Source organism: Pinus tabuliformis, chromosome 1_2 (assembly GCF_031772625.1).
Source record: "Pinus tabuliformis cultivar Carrire ecotype Pingquan chromosome 1_2, CPIR1, whole genome shotgun sequence".
Taxonomy (NCBI): Eukaryota; Viridiplantae; Streptophyta; class Pinopsida; order Pinales; family Pinaceae; genus Pinus; species Pinus tabuliformis.
Window position 1 is genome coordinate 863,874,039 of NC_142298.1, and position 15,771 is coordinate 863,889,809.

The window sequence follows — 15,771 nt, forward strand, 5'->3', positions numbered from 1 at the left end:
GTTCGCTAAAGGGTCATGTAGCACAAGATTGTAGCATTGGACATCGATGTATAATTTAGATCTAGAAGTGGGTTCTAGACTTCCTGTGAAGGAGGTGAATCCTGATATTACTTTGAGGGTGGAAGGTGTGATCCTATGGATTCCCTTGTTGATTGATCTGGGCACAATATCCTTTTATTTGTTGCTTTAGCAAATGTGCATGTGTGCATATGTGGTTATTGTAAATATCGTAATAACATGTGTTATAAAGCTCCAATAAATGATATGTTTGTCATGTTTTATCAAATGGCCATTGTAAATACTACAACAAGGTATGCTATAAATCCCCATGGGTAGTATGTTTTGTTTTCAATGGTCTTGTTGTTTATAGGTGTCATTGAACACAAAGGACAGTGTTCCCCCAAGGGGGAGGGTTTTGTAACAACCCTGGTTAAACATTCATGTAAAAATATATAAGACCACAATCATGGGACATGTATTCCATGTTGAATGGTGGGAAAAACAACCTAGTGGGTGTTCATTTTGGTTATTATGGCTAAAGGAGATTGACAAAGTCAATGGAAAAGGATTTGGAAAAGCATGAGGCATTAATTGACATTTATTTATGAAAATAATGGAAATTAGGAGAAAAGGAAGGTGAAATACCACATGTTGCATGTAAGGAGGAAATTGAAGGAAAATAATGGAATATGAAGAAAATAGATGTCTCATTGATAAAAAGGCTTCTGAGGATCACTGCGTAAGATTTTGACAAATTTGGCTGGAGCTCTCTTCTATTCTCTCTCTCTCACATACTCTTGGACACTTAGAGTTTCTTGGTGCACCCTTGGAGGAGTGTGGAATACTTGGGATTTGGAGCAATAAGGCAAAGGGAAGCAAAGATCAAGCAAGGAAGAGCATGATCAAGCAACTACAACAAGATTCTTTGCAGGTATCAATTTTCATGTGTTTTTTCCTTTCTAGATTTGGTATGCATGGTATTGCATGTGGTTCTTTTGTTGTTATGGCATGGATTTTTCCAGGTGTGACAGTGTTTTCAGCCTAACCTTTCCATCTTTGAATAACCATGGTGTGATGGGGTTCTCATGTTTTGGTTGAGCTGGATTGACGGATGGATTCGAAGCTGAGTGAGGTGGATCTCCTAATGATAGAACACATGGCCTAGTGACCCTTGAATCAGAATGTGCATTGCAGTAAATCCGAGTTTTTCATTTTCTCAATGGGCCTAGAAATCCTCGACTGGCGAATTGTGGGATTTATGGTAAATCCTAGAGGTGGGTACTCTCCATCAAGCCTAGTAATCCTGGGATGGGATATGCGGTAAAGCCTAAAGAGTTGGTCTTGGTTAGGGCCTAGTGATTCGGTGTCGATTGTGGTAAAGCCTGAGAGACTAAGAGACAAGAAAAATCCTCACAACGTTGGTGGAGAAATATGGTCGCATCCATGCTTGTTTGGCCTAGTGATTTGGTGGAGATCATGGTAAAGCTTGTATTTACAGGTTTATTATGTTGGCCTATTGATCTAGGACGGATTACGGTAAAGACTAGTTTCCATTGATGAGGGTGAAGTGGTTTAGCTTCGGCATGATGTGGTTAGTTCTTTTGATTTGAGTCCCACATTCATGCTTGGAATATGGCATGGGGGTGAATGGATGAAGAGAGAATTGACTCAACCATTCTATGTTCGAGCGTAACGTGGTAGTCCCATACCGAGTTGGATTTTGCATTAATTAATAAGAGGTTATCTCCTTTATATCTTATGTATAAATGTATTGGTTTATATGTGGATTTTATTGTTGATGTATCCTTGATATTTTTGTTCTTATTATGTTGGTTATTAGCACGTATTATGACAGTGATGATGTATGGATTTCATCATGTTTTGATTGGTAAATGAATGAAAATTGTATCTATGACCTAATAGATGATAATAAAATGAATGATATAAGGGATCAATGATTCTTAGCGATTCTCAAATAAGTATCAGACCCCTATGCTTAAATATGTTGTTTACACCTATAGATTACATATTTGTGATATGTTTGAAGAAATTCCTGTCATGGCTAGTATGGGTCCAGTCAAGCCCTTGTTTAAGTAACTACATTTTTATCATCATTCCCTTGTTATCTTTCTATTCTGAAGGTGTCATTTAATTCTAGGCAGTGACCCGAGCATTGGCCCTAAAAAAGTGGCTCAAATCCTGAGGACGCTAGCACAACACTAAGAAAAAAGTCCCTAGACGCTGGCATGCCATGTTGTGGGAGCATCTAGAGCCCTCTGGACATAGGCATGCCCATATCATGGGAGAGTCCAGGGGTTAATTGGTCTAAAAATTCAGTGGGACCCAAGGTCTAGTTGCCGAAAAGGTTGGGATGGTTCTTGGCAGTCCTCATGCTGGTGTGGAAGGTCTGTATGTTGTGTTTCCCTCGATTCCACTTCCTTGAGTTCACATAGGAGGTTGAATCCCATCATAGTAGCCTCTCGTCACATTTTACCTTGGTTGGACTATTACTTGGGTAGATGTGGGAGGAGGGTGTTACAGGTTGCTTGAATGTCATTGGGAGATGTTATGCATAGTTCTTTTGTCCCCACCAATTGTGAATATATTCATTCCATTATGAGATGGACGCTACATTATTTTATGGACTGTTATACTACCAATTGAAGCACATATTCAAATAACTATAAGATTATGAATAATTATTTTTAGGAACTAGTATAGCAATATTAAAATTAAATTAAATATGCTCACAACAAGGACATAGATATTTGTTAACATATTGTTCCACAAAATTCTTATGTGTTAGTTTTCAAATTTTTTGTGAACAATTCATTTTACATCATTTTGATGTGTTAGCTTAATTGGTAAGGCTTTTGAGATTTATTAATGTTTTTGTTCCTTATTGCATTTTGTTGAAAGAGATGCCTCACTCATGGGGTTGGTTACCATGAGCCTCCCCATATGACCAAAGTTATATGTCCTTATCTAGAGAGTTTAACTTTCATCATTCAATTCATTTTCACAAGCTTAATTGGTATTTCTCTACTACCCTCAATATGTGCGACAAGAGATAATGTTATTTGTTTTGTATATGCATTTCTACGTTTAATAATGATTTTTCTTTTAATGGATTTATTATGATATAATTATTATTGCTTTGTTACTTTGAAATTATTTAGACAAGTAGTGTATTACAAAAATTTGGTATTATTAAGAAAAAAATATAATTAAATCTCAAGTTTTTCTAGTTTTAAATTATAATTCCCTCTAGCCCAGGGTGTAGCGCAATTGGTGATCGTCATGATATGAAGTATTGTGTAAACCAAAAGATTTGAGGTTCAAATCATCCCTATGAAGAGGAGGACTATCGTAGGCCACGAAGGCATAATAGTAGCACTCGGAATTGATCCCATGTCATGCAAGTACAAACCCAATCCAGTTCCCAATTCCTCTAGTACCAAAAAAAAATTACAATTCCCTCTAAAAATAAATTAAGAATATTTTTATGAAACTCATACCCAATTACAAACCCGACCCAGTTGCCAATTCCTCTAGTACCAAACCAAAAAAAAAAATTCCTCTAAAAATAAATTAATAATAATTTTATGAAACTCATACCGAGAGTTTAATAGTTGTAGAAATTTGTACAATAAATTTAAAAATGTATGTTCTTTTAATAAGTAATTGAACCAATGAAGGTGAGCAATTTATTATGGTTTTTGAAATGAAGAAGTGGCATAGTATGGCTTTGGAAATCGGGAAGTGCTATAAATATAAAGGCAAGTAGTTCGTTATTGCAAGAAGTAAACACTTATTTTGTTCCACATGTTATCATAGTAAAATTTTGTTGTTATTGTTTTATTATCAAGATGTCAAATTTTGGGGAACTATTTACCCTATATGCTATGTGCTTTTCTATCTAAAGTGATCCTCTAATGTGATAGTGGTGACTATCTATGTTGTGGGATGACTACCTAAGCCTTCAATGAGCATCTATAATGTAAATATTTGTCATTTCAAAAACTGTATGAGCATTTCTATTATGTGTATGAAAATATTGATGGACATTATTTGAATAATAAGAATTAGTATTTGATATAATTTGAATATTTGGTTCTAGTTGGAAAAAAAATTTAATGTTCAATTTCTATGATAGTCTAAAAATACATCTAAATATTTTTAGATTTTTCCATTAAAATTATTATTACAATACCAAGTTTATTTAAATAAAAAATATTATTGAAAAAATTTATCACCAAATAAAAATATGCAATATACCATAAATTCCTTTCTTACACACTCCTCTTTTTGTATTCTCTTAGTTTTTCAAAAAAAACACATTAACCCTAAATCCCCGATACTTACTTGATATATCATTAAACCTCAAATCCTTAATAAATGGTGAAATCTTAAACGCTTCAGACAATTAACTATATTTTTTATTATTGTTTTTGTTTCATCAACACAACAACCATTATCCTTAATAAATGGTGAAATCTTAAACGCTTCAGACAATTAACTATATTTTTTATTATTGTTTTTGTTTCATCAACACAACAACCATTATTATATTAGGCCATTACTAAATGGTGTTTATACACTTAAGAAAAACTCAAAAATGACTTTGATCCCAATCAGATTGAGGCCGTTAATCAATTGTCATGCAAAAGCCTCCCAATAAATCTAGCATTAATTTGTTAAATCTAGCATTAATTTGGCCTAAACAATGTTCTACAAGAATACGAGATAATCAATATTTTCAATCTCGTAAATATTTTTCAAAATATCGTATTTTAGGTACGCCAAAACACTGTATTACAAAGTAAATGGTATAATCTTCAAATCAGTGTGGTACAAAGTAAATATTATAACCTTCAAATTATTTGTGATATGTTTCAAAATTTGAAATATTAGAAAGAGTTAATGTTTTTAACAAAGTAAACATGTATTTACATGTCAGTTGCTGTAGTTCTTAATTGAGTAGTTGTTTGAAAAAGAAATTTGAAGACTATTCGTCTATTATATACACAATCAAAATATACGTCATAATTATTTTAAATTGTAAGAAAATATTATTAAGAAAAATTCTCAACAAATTTCAACCACCAACAAACCTAATTTATTAATTTACTACTATAATCCTAACCAGAAATGTGATACTAGATTTTGGATGCCATCAGTCGATTTGAGTTTATGCATTAACATAAGAAGGGTTGTGGCAATGCCAACAAATAATAGATGAGGACAAAGAAGACTTATTTCACTTATTATAATGTTCTTCAGAAAAGGGTGAGTAGAATATTTGTAAAAATAAATTGTAATTTTGAATAAATATGTCATAAAATAAAGTCTACATTATAAATTTGACTATTTGTTTTAGGCATAATCTAACTTATAACTAAATAGCTTTTTTTTAGACTTTTTTGTTAATTTTCTGTAAAATTTGAGTAATTTAGGAAGTTTTCAATATGTAGGATCTATTTATACATTCAAAAAATATTTTAAACAATAAAAAAGCATAATCTTGCTTGAAATTGTATCACCAAATTCCAATGAAAAAAACTATTTCATCTATAAATTAGACTACACCATATATATATCATCTCACTAGAAAGAAAAAAAAAAATATCATTAAAAAATTTAATCCCGTCACCATTATATTAACTCATTAAAATCAAAATCATAAATATAAAAGATAATAAAATTATTTTATTTAAATATAAATATAAATAAAAAGTAATTTAAAACCTTTGAAAAATTAGATAAATTAATATAACCTTAGAAGGTTTTAAATCCAAAGATGATATCATAATTCTTGGTGGAGGACTCATGAGAAACATGATATAGCATATGAATTTAATTTCCGCTAATATTGTCCATATCTATGACGCAATTCTGGTCCAAATCTCTGAAACTACACGAAGTAAATAAAAAGACTAACGTTGATGCATACTTGAACATTGAACAGAGAGTCTTCGACCAAACGTATTTTTCACCAGGTCGGAACGAACGTGGAAGCTACAGAACACGTAAAAACTGCAACAAAAATGGAGACAACGGTAATGGAAGTACGTTTTCGCCCTTTGTACTTCCTCAAAAACATGGCCTCCAATATAGGATAACTAACTAACACCATGAAGTTGCACAAAAGTAACTACAAAATCATACTGTCAAAAGTTTGATATCCTTCTCGCATGATTCTTGCTAGTCCACTGACCAATGATGTCAAGTTTTTTACTGCTAAAGTTGCTGGTGGAACAAACATGGCAGATGCCACACCAAACTCCAACATTTCTTCCTCGTGTCTTTTGGCTGCTTCACTATCCACTACTTTTCTTGTCAACTCGAAGCCTACCTCCGATAAACCAAGCATCTTGCAAGAAACATGGATTAAAGCAAACAAGTAGGATGACATGCCTTTAATCAGCCACATCCTCTGTTCGTTCCACCAACTCTTAAACGAACCCCCGATGCACAAAAACTCTATCAGACGGTACCCATATGCAGATGATGCTAATGAGACAAAGAGGATGAACCATGGATTTGAAACCTATTCATTGCCACAAACTTATAATCATCAGTAATGAAAATGAGGACATGGTCTGTGATGTAGAAATATGGAAGAATTTGATCAGGAAAACATTACCTTGGGAAATAATGATAGGCCGTTAAGCATGGCGAGGGTAGGAAGTAAACCGTAGCAAAGTATGTATAAAGAAGAGGGAGCCCATAGACAGAACACACCATAACACATACACTGAGCTGTACTTGTCTGTTGAATCCCATAAACATATGGGCAAAACTTACTCAAGAAAAACTCCAGGAATCTGGCACTCCATCTTTTGATTTGAATGAGTGTTTCATTCATGTCCACTGGCATGCCACCTAAAAATGCTTTTCGCCTTGGAGTGCAATAAATAGATTTCCACCCTTTGCACTGTATAACAAAACCTGTTAATGCATCTTCCACAGCACAGTCATAAATCATGCCAACCTGCAATTTATCAAGTTCAATTTCAGCGATATATATAGGATACGAAACTTAAAAGTGAACTAAAAATAAAACTGCAGGTTGGAATTTTGCCTCTTTGCCCCACAAGGTGTTCTCCTCACAAGCGCAATTTGCAAGATCCCTTGCATCTTTCAGCATCTTCGTTTGAGCTCTAGAAGTGGAATAGGCTTTAAGTGATTTGGAGGATGCATGCCTTACTTCCTTCCCACATAAAGCATCCCGACGGTGAATGCATCTAATGCCCCCATATAGTGGACCTTCGAGACCATCCATTCCTTTAAATTGGCACTAAAAGTGATGATTTTCCTGTTAGGTTCAATGCATGGTTGGGCAACTTAAGATCCTACTGGTAGAAGGTGTGGCTTTACTCATATAGGAAATCCTCAAGTGATGGTTTGCGTACAGATCGTTCCTTGTGATGCCATCGAAGCCGTGAGGGAATTGGACGTACGCAAACTGTGACCTATTTGTGGGTCCAAGAAAAAGCACATGGCTTGACGAAGTGTTTCACAATTGTTGGTGCACATGTCGCAATCAAGAGTGAGAATAAAGGGAGCATTTCTCATTAAGCCAGAGATTCTAATCTGTTATTTCGAGGGATGAAGTTGGATAATCTATTTGTTACCTATGCAGAATATCTATCGGTTACTCCAGAAATCAAGTTAGATAATTTCGTCGTAAACAAACATGTTATAATATGAGATTCCAACCCTAGTGAAAAGAAAGACAACAAAATGTCACCACCAAGCAACCAAGACACACATTACAAATATTACCAGAAGGTTGCAAATAATACAAATATTACCAGAAGATTGTAAATATTACCAGAACATTAAGAGCGCTGGCCTTGTAATGGTGAGTAATTCTTGGTCTCTTCACGGGAGACATAAATAAGACTGAGCAGCTGATTACCTTGAATGTCCTTGTACTCCCATTTCTCCACTATAATCTGCATATACATTCGAAAGGTTTGTAGAGAAGAATGTTGAGGATAATGCTTAAAATAAAGCTATGTAATTGTTGACAAATTAGCTACCAAATTTTGTGTTCTGAGTTATCAGAATTAGGGCAACAAATTTATAGATGTAGTCAGTTATTAGGGACAATAGATTAGTCAGATAATGGATAATGAAATTAGAAATATGTGGGCTATATAATAATGTATTCATTGCTCTTATGAAGATATGAGATTCCAATGAGAGTTTAGCTTATGGATTGAGAATGAGACTTCTCATATTTTTGTTCATTAGTTTTGTTTATGTTTTCATATGCATGGTCTTGCTAGTTTTAACATGGTATCAGATCTAGGTTAAGAGAGTTGATTTATATGTAAAGTGTGTGTTGTTGGCAGGAGGTTTCAAAAGTTTGTGAAAGCCATTTGTAAGAGTTTTCATAATTTTGTGAAGCTTGTGCAGATTCAAGTTATTGGTTGGAGTGCTCAACATTTAGCAGCAATGGCAACAATATGAATATTTCTCAACCACAAATACCAATGTTTAAAGGTGAGAACTTTGGTTTTTAGAGCATTAAGATGAAAACATTGTTTCTCTCACAAGATTTGTGGGATTTTATAGAGAATGAATTAACAAAACCAGATGCTCACACACTTGCCCGCTGGACTCAAGACCAAAGAAACCAGCTAAAGGAAAATCGTAAGAAAGATTCAAAGGCTCTCTTCCTAATCCAGCAAGCACTGCATGATTCTATTTTTCTGTGACTCGTTGGAGTAACAAAATCAGAGGCATGGGATGCTTTGCAGCAATCATATCAAGGAAATGATAAGGTAAAAATTGTTAAGTTGCAGTCATTAAGAAGAGAATTTGAAACCTTGTGCACGCAAAACTCTGAATTTATTCAAAAAAAATTCACTAGAGTTATGGGTATAGTGAATGAAAATAGGTCTTATGGAGAAGATTTAAAAGATCAAAAAATTGTTGAGAAGATTTTAAGAAGTTTGCCTACAAAATTTGATGGGGTTGTTGTTGCTATTGAGGAATCTAAGGATCTAACTCAGTTGTCTGTGAATGAGCTAATGGGGTCTCTTCAATCTCATGAGCAAAGAATCAATAGATCTTCTCAAAAATCTATTGAGCAAGTTTTTCAAGCAAGAGGAAATATTTTCAAAGACAAAAGTGGTTCCTCTCATGAGGAAAGCCATAACACTTTTGGAAGAGGAAGAGGAAGAAGACAAACATACAGAGGAGGCAAAGGTCGAGGAAGATTTTTTTTTGCATACAACAAAGGAAGAGGTAATGATGACAATGATGGAAGTAAAAGACTTAATAAATCCCAAGTTCAATGTTTTTATTGTAAAATATTTGGCCATTATGAAAGAAATTGTTGGAAAAAACAAACAAAGTTAATTTTTCTGAAGAAAAAGAAGAGGTTGGCACTTTATTCTTGGCTTATAATTCAACTAATAATGTTTCCAAAGAGGTGTGGCTTATGGATAGTGGTTGCAACAATCACATGGCAAGAAACAAAGATGGCTTTGTAGAGATAGATGAATCTACAAAATCGGATGTACTATTGGGAGATGACAAGCAAGTTGAAGCTAAAGGTAAGGGAACAATTGCTGTGAAGACAAAAAAAGGAAAACCAAAGCACATTAATGATGTTTTATATGTTCCTAGTTTAGCACATAATTTGTTGAGTGTGGGGTAGCTCCTTGAAAAGGGGCATTTAATTGTTTTCAAGGACAAGAAATGCATAATCTATGATAAAAATGATCACAGTAAAATTATTGCTAAGACTAATATGCTGCAAAACATAATTTTTGCTTTCAATCTCCCTTGTGAAGCAAGTACAACATTAAATGTTTCTTATGACGATAGTTCATGGCTATGGCACATAAGGTATGGACATTTGAATATGAAAGGCTTGAAATTGTTATATAACAAGCAAATGGTCAAAGGGCTACCACTTATTAGTCCTACGGATAATGTCTGTGAAGGGTGTATTCTTGGTAAGCAACATAGAAATTCATTTCCAGTAGGAAAATCATGGAGAGCAAGTAAACCATTGGATCTAGTGCATGCATATATATATGTGGTCCTATGCAAACCTTGTCTCTCAACAAAAATAAATATTTCATTATTTTTGTGGATGATTTTAGTAGAAGAACATGGGTATATTTCATTAAAGAAAAATCTGATGCATTTGTCATATTTCAACAATTTAAAGCTCTCGTGGAAAAGCAAAGCGGTTATTGTCTAAAAACATTACACACAAATAGAGGGGGAGAATTCAATTCTAATAAGTTTGATTCTTATTGTAAAATGAATGGCATTCAAAGGCAATTGACAGCTAGTTATACTTCATAATAGAATGGCATTGTAGAACGTAAGAATAAAACAATTGTTGAGATGGCTAGGAGCATGATGAAAGGTAAAAACCTTCCAAACATTTTTTGGGCTGAAGCTGTAGCTACATTTGTTTATCTACTTAATAGATTCCCAACAAGAAGTGTGCAAAATATTATCCCTTATGAAGCATGGTGTGGAAGAAAACCCAATATTTCTCATTTAAGAGTCTTTGGTTGCATTGCCTATGCTCATGTTCCTGCTGAAAAGAGAAGAAAGCTTGCTGCTAAAAGTGTGAAATGCATTTTTATTGGATATTGTGAGGAAACCAAAGGTTATAGATTGTACAATCCAGAAAGTGAAAAATTAATGATTAGTCGTGATGTGTTATTTGATGAGAAAGAAGAATGGCAGTGGAATCGTGATGTGCAACAACACACTCCAAGTATTGTTGTACAAGAAGATGAATCTTTTGTTTTTGCAAATCCATCCAGTAATCAAAATACTTCAGAGGCCACATCCACTCCATCATCTTCTGCTACTTCAAGTCCTGTTTCAAGTCCAAGTCCTCCTCCAAAAAGGACAAAATCTTTAAATGAAATTTATGGCTATACTAATTTTGCTTTGATGCCTCAGATTGAAGTAGAACCAAGATGTTTTGAAGATGCAGTAAAAGAGTTAGTTTGGTGCAAAGCAATGGATGAAGAGATGACAACAATTAAAAAGAATGCAACATGGGAGCTTGTGGATCCTCCTACTGAAAAAGAAGCCATTGGGGTGAAATGGCTGTATAAAACCAAGTATGCACTTGATGGGTCAATACAAAGGTACAAAACAAGGTTAGTAGCAAATGGATATGCTCAACAACCAGGTATTAACTACAATGAAACATATGCTCATGTTGCAAGATTTGATACAATCAGAACCGTTTTGGCATTGGCAGCACAATATAAATGGTTAGTTTAACAATTTGATGTTAAATCGGCCTTTCTAAATGATGAGTTGAAAGAAGATGTATATGTTTACCAGTCCCAAGGATATGAAGAAGCAAAAAATGAACACAAAGTCTACAAATTGAAAAAGGCTCTTTATGGGCTTAAACAAGCTCTAAGAACATAGTACAATAGAATTGGCACTCATTTTTTGAGAAAGGGGTTTAATAGAAGTGAAAATGAAAACACATTATATATCGAGTCAAATGGTAATGATATAATAATTGTGCTTATATGTAGATGCCTTGATATACACATCTTCAAGTGATTTGTTAGTGAAAGAGTTCAGGGAGGCTATGATGACTGAATTTGAAATGAATGATTTGAGTTTGCTCCATTATTTTCTTGGCATAGAAGTGACACAGATGAATGATGGAATTTTTATTTCACAAGAAAAATGTGTTTCAAATCTTCTTAAAAAATGGAAAATGGAAAATTGTAAATCCATGAGCACACCCATGAATACAAATGAAAAATTTTCTGTAGAAGATGGAGCTAAAAAGGTAGATGCTCAATCCTATAGGAGTGTGGTAGGAAGTCTTCTGTATCTTATTACCACTAGGCCTGATATTATGCACACTGTAGGCTTGATTTCCAGCTTCATACAAAGTCCAGGTAAGATTCATTTTGGAGCAGCAAAAAGAATTTTGAGGTATGTCTGTGTAATAAGAAATTATGGAATTTGGTATACTTCATCAAATAATTTTGGGTTGGTTGGTTATACAGATAGTGACTGGGCTCGATCTTTTGATGATAGAAAAAGCACTTCAGGTTATGTATTCAGCCTTGGATATGATGCAATATTATGGTGTTCAAGGAAGCAACCAACTATTTCATTGTCTTCTACATAGGCAGAGTATATTGCAGCAGCAACAACAACATGTGAAGAAATTTGGTTGAAGAAAGTATTCTTAGATCTAAAACAAGAACCAAAATATGCCACAACTATTTACTATGATAACTTGTCTACCATTGCCATAACTAAAAATCTAGGCTTTCATAATCACACCAAAGACATTGATATCAAATATCATTTCATAAGAGACTATGTGGCAAAAGGAGAAATTCAAATAATGTTTTGTACAACAAATGAACAACTTGAAGTTCGAATACTTAAGCGATATGCTTCAAATCACCTCATTAAGAATTAAGGGGGAGTGTTGAGGATAATGCTTAAAATAAAGCTATGTAATTGCTCACAAATTAGCCAACAAATTTTGTGTTATGAGTTATCAGAATCAGGACAACAAATTTATAGATGTAGTTAGTGATCTTTCAGCAAATTATTAGGGACAGTAGATTAGTAAGATAATGGATAATGAAATTAAAAATATGTGGGCTATATAATAATGTATTCATTGCTTCTATGAAGATATGAGATTCCAATGAGAGTTTACCTCATAGATTGAGAATCAGGCTTCTCATATTTTTGTTCATTAGTTTTGTTTATGTTTTCATATGCATGGTCTTGCTAGATTTAACAAAGAAGACAGAATCCACCAATGTATAAGTAGAAATTCTGGTGATTTCAATGTTACCACGGCATCTTTACATATCAAGCAAGCTGGTTCAGAGGAGTACCTGAAGCACTAGGATCTTGCTTAGAGCTTCTCAAAATCCAGTCTTTGAAGCCCATGTGTTCTTTCTGTTCGTCATCTGGAACACTTCCCATCTCCACAGCGTTATTGATACGGTCCTTCATTTCCAAATATGCCTTCTGATAGAAACAATAAAACAAAACCAGCGCTGTATAAGCACTAACTAGTTTGAAGTATTATTTAAAGTATTATTGAGTTGCTCGGTTGCAACTCAATTGGTATTCACTATGTTATTTGTTAAGAAGTCTGAAGTATTATTTAAACTATATGATATCAGGTTTAAATCTCTTCAATAAACCATGTATTAAAATTGGGCACGTGATTTCACCTCAAAAATATAATATTACCTAAATTATTAGCCCAACGTGGTTATCAATTCCTTTGATTAAAAAGACGACGAGAAATACAAATTTACCTTTACACTCTTCCATTCTCCAGTAAAGGACATATTTTCATTTTCGTGAGCAGAGCTTGCCGAGAAATATGCCTCTGGTGATTTGTCTTGTATGGAGTAGTTATAACAAAATGGAAACCAAACCTTTGCAAAACGTGAAGCTCGAAGAGAGCATAAAATGTAAGCGATGATCCTCCATCATCAGAAACATAACATGACAGTTTTCCTACGGGATAGTCTACAGCCAAAGCCGACAGTACTGTGTTTATTACAGTGAGGGGAGGTTCTTTGATAGGGTCAGCGGTGCATATAAATATATCAACAGGCGGTAGATCGTTCTCAAACCTGCCCATTTTCACGAAATAAATTATATTCATTTAACATACCCATGAAAATGTTTAAGAAGCATAGATGAGCACATTATTACCTCTCAGAACGTTTAGCAGCATATTTAATTGTGGTCGTGCTGGAAGATAGGTGAGCAGATTATTACCTCTTTGAAAGTCTTTCTGGGAAGACTTTTCGCTCAACATGCCGCCACCGGAAGGCCTGCTCCAAAATCCAACCGTAGGCGAAGCCTAGTTCTGCCACAAATATCACAATCCATGGCCAATAATCCTCACTTGGGATATGCATCAGCCGATAATATATGAGACCAATTATTGCAGAAAAGTGGGCACAGGCATAAGCTCTGTATATGAAGGATTTCTTTTCCTGTCTTTTCCTGTGTCTTATACAGAGGAAAGCCCTTAGGCTCCATAGGCAGCTTGCTTTAGTTACCAATGAGCAAAGACAGACAAAGACCACATATCTTTTTGGCTTCTCTACTTTCTCAGCACCGTAGTGAACATTCTGATTTATTCAACCTTAATAAAGTTTTTCCCAATATGTTTCCTACCTTCATCTTTCATTAAAATAACAGAATATATATGAAAAACATAATAATATTTTATACTTTTACCCCAACAAAACAAAATTAATAATAATTATTAAATATAAGGACAATATATGTATATAACTACAATATGCATTCTGTATGTATTGGTTGAACTGTTTCAAATTATTTTGTGTGTATCAATTTATTTTTTAAATTGGAAGTTATACAAGCTCTTCCATTTATGTCACGATTCCATACTCCACCTTTTGATTGGTAGTTGAAGTTAAAAGTCAGATAAGGTGGTGTTAGATATGCGTGCTATTTTGACGGGAGCGAACTGGCAAGGCAGATGATCGTTTCAAAAACAGATGGCTATGCATCGATTTTCGTGTAGTTTACTTTTGTAACGACCAATGTTTAGGTAGGTGGAAATTATTAAGTGAAAATAGCCCTAAAAATCTGTGAAAGTTGTTTTTAGCTATTCTGGACACTCGACAGCATTGATCAAATTTGAAGGTGGGATTTAATTTTATATATTTATTTAATTTAAAAAAAATGAAAAGTTATAAAAAAATTTGTTATTTTATTGATAAATGTTAAATAATTTTTTCATAAACATATGTCAAAGTGAAATAGTGTCTTCAATTTTAAAATCTTTAAAATGTAAAGAGTGGCTATTTTAAAACCCTATAAAATCTCAATAAAATTTAGTAAATAAGTAAATAATTTTTCAAACTCATTAAGAAAAAGGTAAACATACACTTCTATTCATTAGATTGTCTTCAAATTGTTTGGACTTACATTGTTGAAAATATAAATATATTTTCACAATTGAAAAGGCTTTCTAGTTTTCATTTGTTAGTTTGTTAGTCGAATTTGAAGCAAAGCCATTAGAAATTTATATTTTAACTCTCAAAATTTTAATAAAAATTAATTGTTTAAATTAATCCATTTTAGTTTAAAAAATACAAATTCAAACAAAATCACTTCATATCAAGTATTTCCATAAAAGCTTCTTAATTAACCATATCTATAATTAATATATTTAATTAGCATTAAAATCCCAAATCACCAAACAAAATCTTTGTTTATTTGTTAATTAAAACTTTTCATTTTTAATCATGTTAAATCAAATTTAGAAACAAATATTTTATGTTGCATATTTAAAATTTCCATAATTTCTAATTAATATGTAAAATAGATTGTGCTTTTAATATTGAGAGAGTCTTCAAAATCCAAAGCACATTTTTTTATAGTAATCAAATTGCAACTCCCACATGCTGGAAGAGTAACTCCCACACGCTGGAAACATTTTAATGAATCCTAACCATCCATTTGAATAGAGCAATAGGTACCATTAAACCGCTAGTTCAATGATACCATTCCTAGTTCTCTCCATCCAACTCATTTTACCAAATTCTCCTCTAAAATATCAAGAGTGGGCATTATCACTATCGTCGGATATATCTACTTAAAAAACAGGGATGCTAAAAAGCTCATCATCATGCAATATCTTAAATGACTTATTTGTTTCTTAGATGAAAAAGAGGCTTAACAAAAAGAAGTGAGATGGATTTATATTTTCTCCAAAAAACA

The 15,771-nt window shown here is 33.4% G+C and overlaps 1 pseudogene across 1 annotated transcript; it reads right to left on the reverse strand.

Moving 5' to 3' along the window:
* Window positions 1–5,855: 5,855 nt before the first annotated feature.
* LOC149208657 (cellulose synthase-like protein E6) lies at window positions 5,856–14,058 on the reverse strand (annotated as a pseudogene). The gene is made up of 8 exons (XR_016252144.1): window positions 13,792–14,058; window positions 13,320–13,643; window positions 12,907–13,023; window positions 7,838–8,003; window positions 7,376–7,596; window positions 7,085–7,300; window positions 6,647–6,994; window positions 5,856–6,550 (listed from the first exon to the last, which is right to left on the reverse strand). The product of XR_016252144.1 is annotated as a cellulose synthase-like protein E6 (transcript).
* Window positions 14,059–15,771: the final 1,713 nt, after the last annotated feature.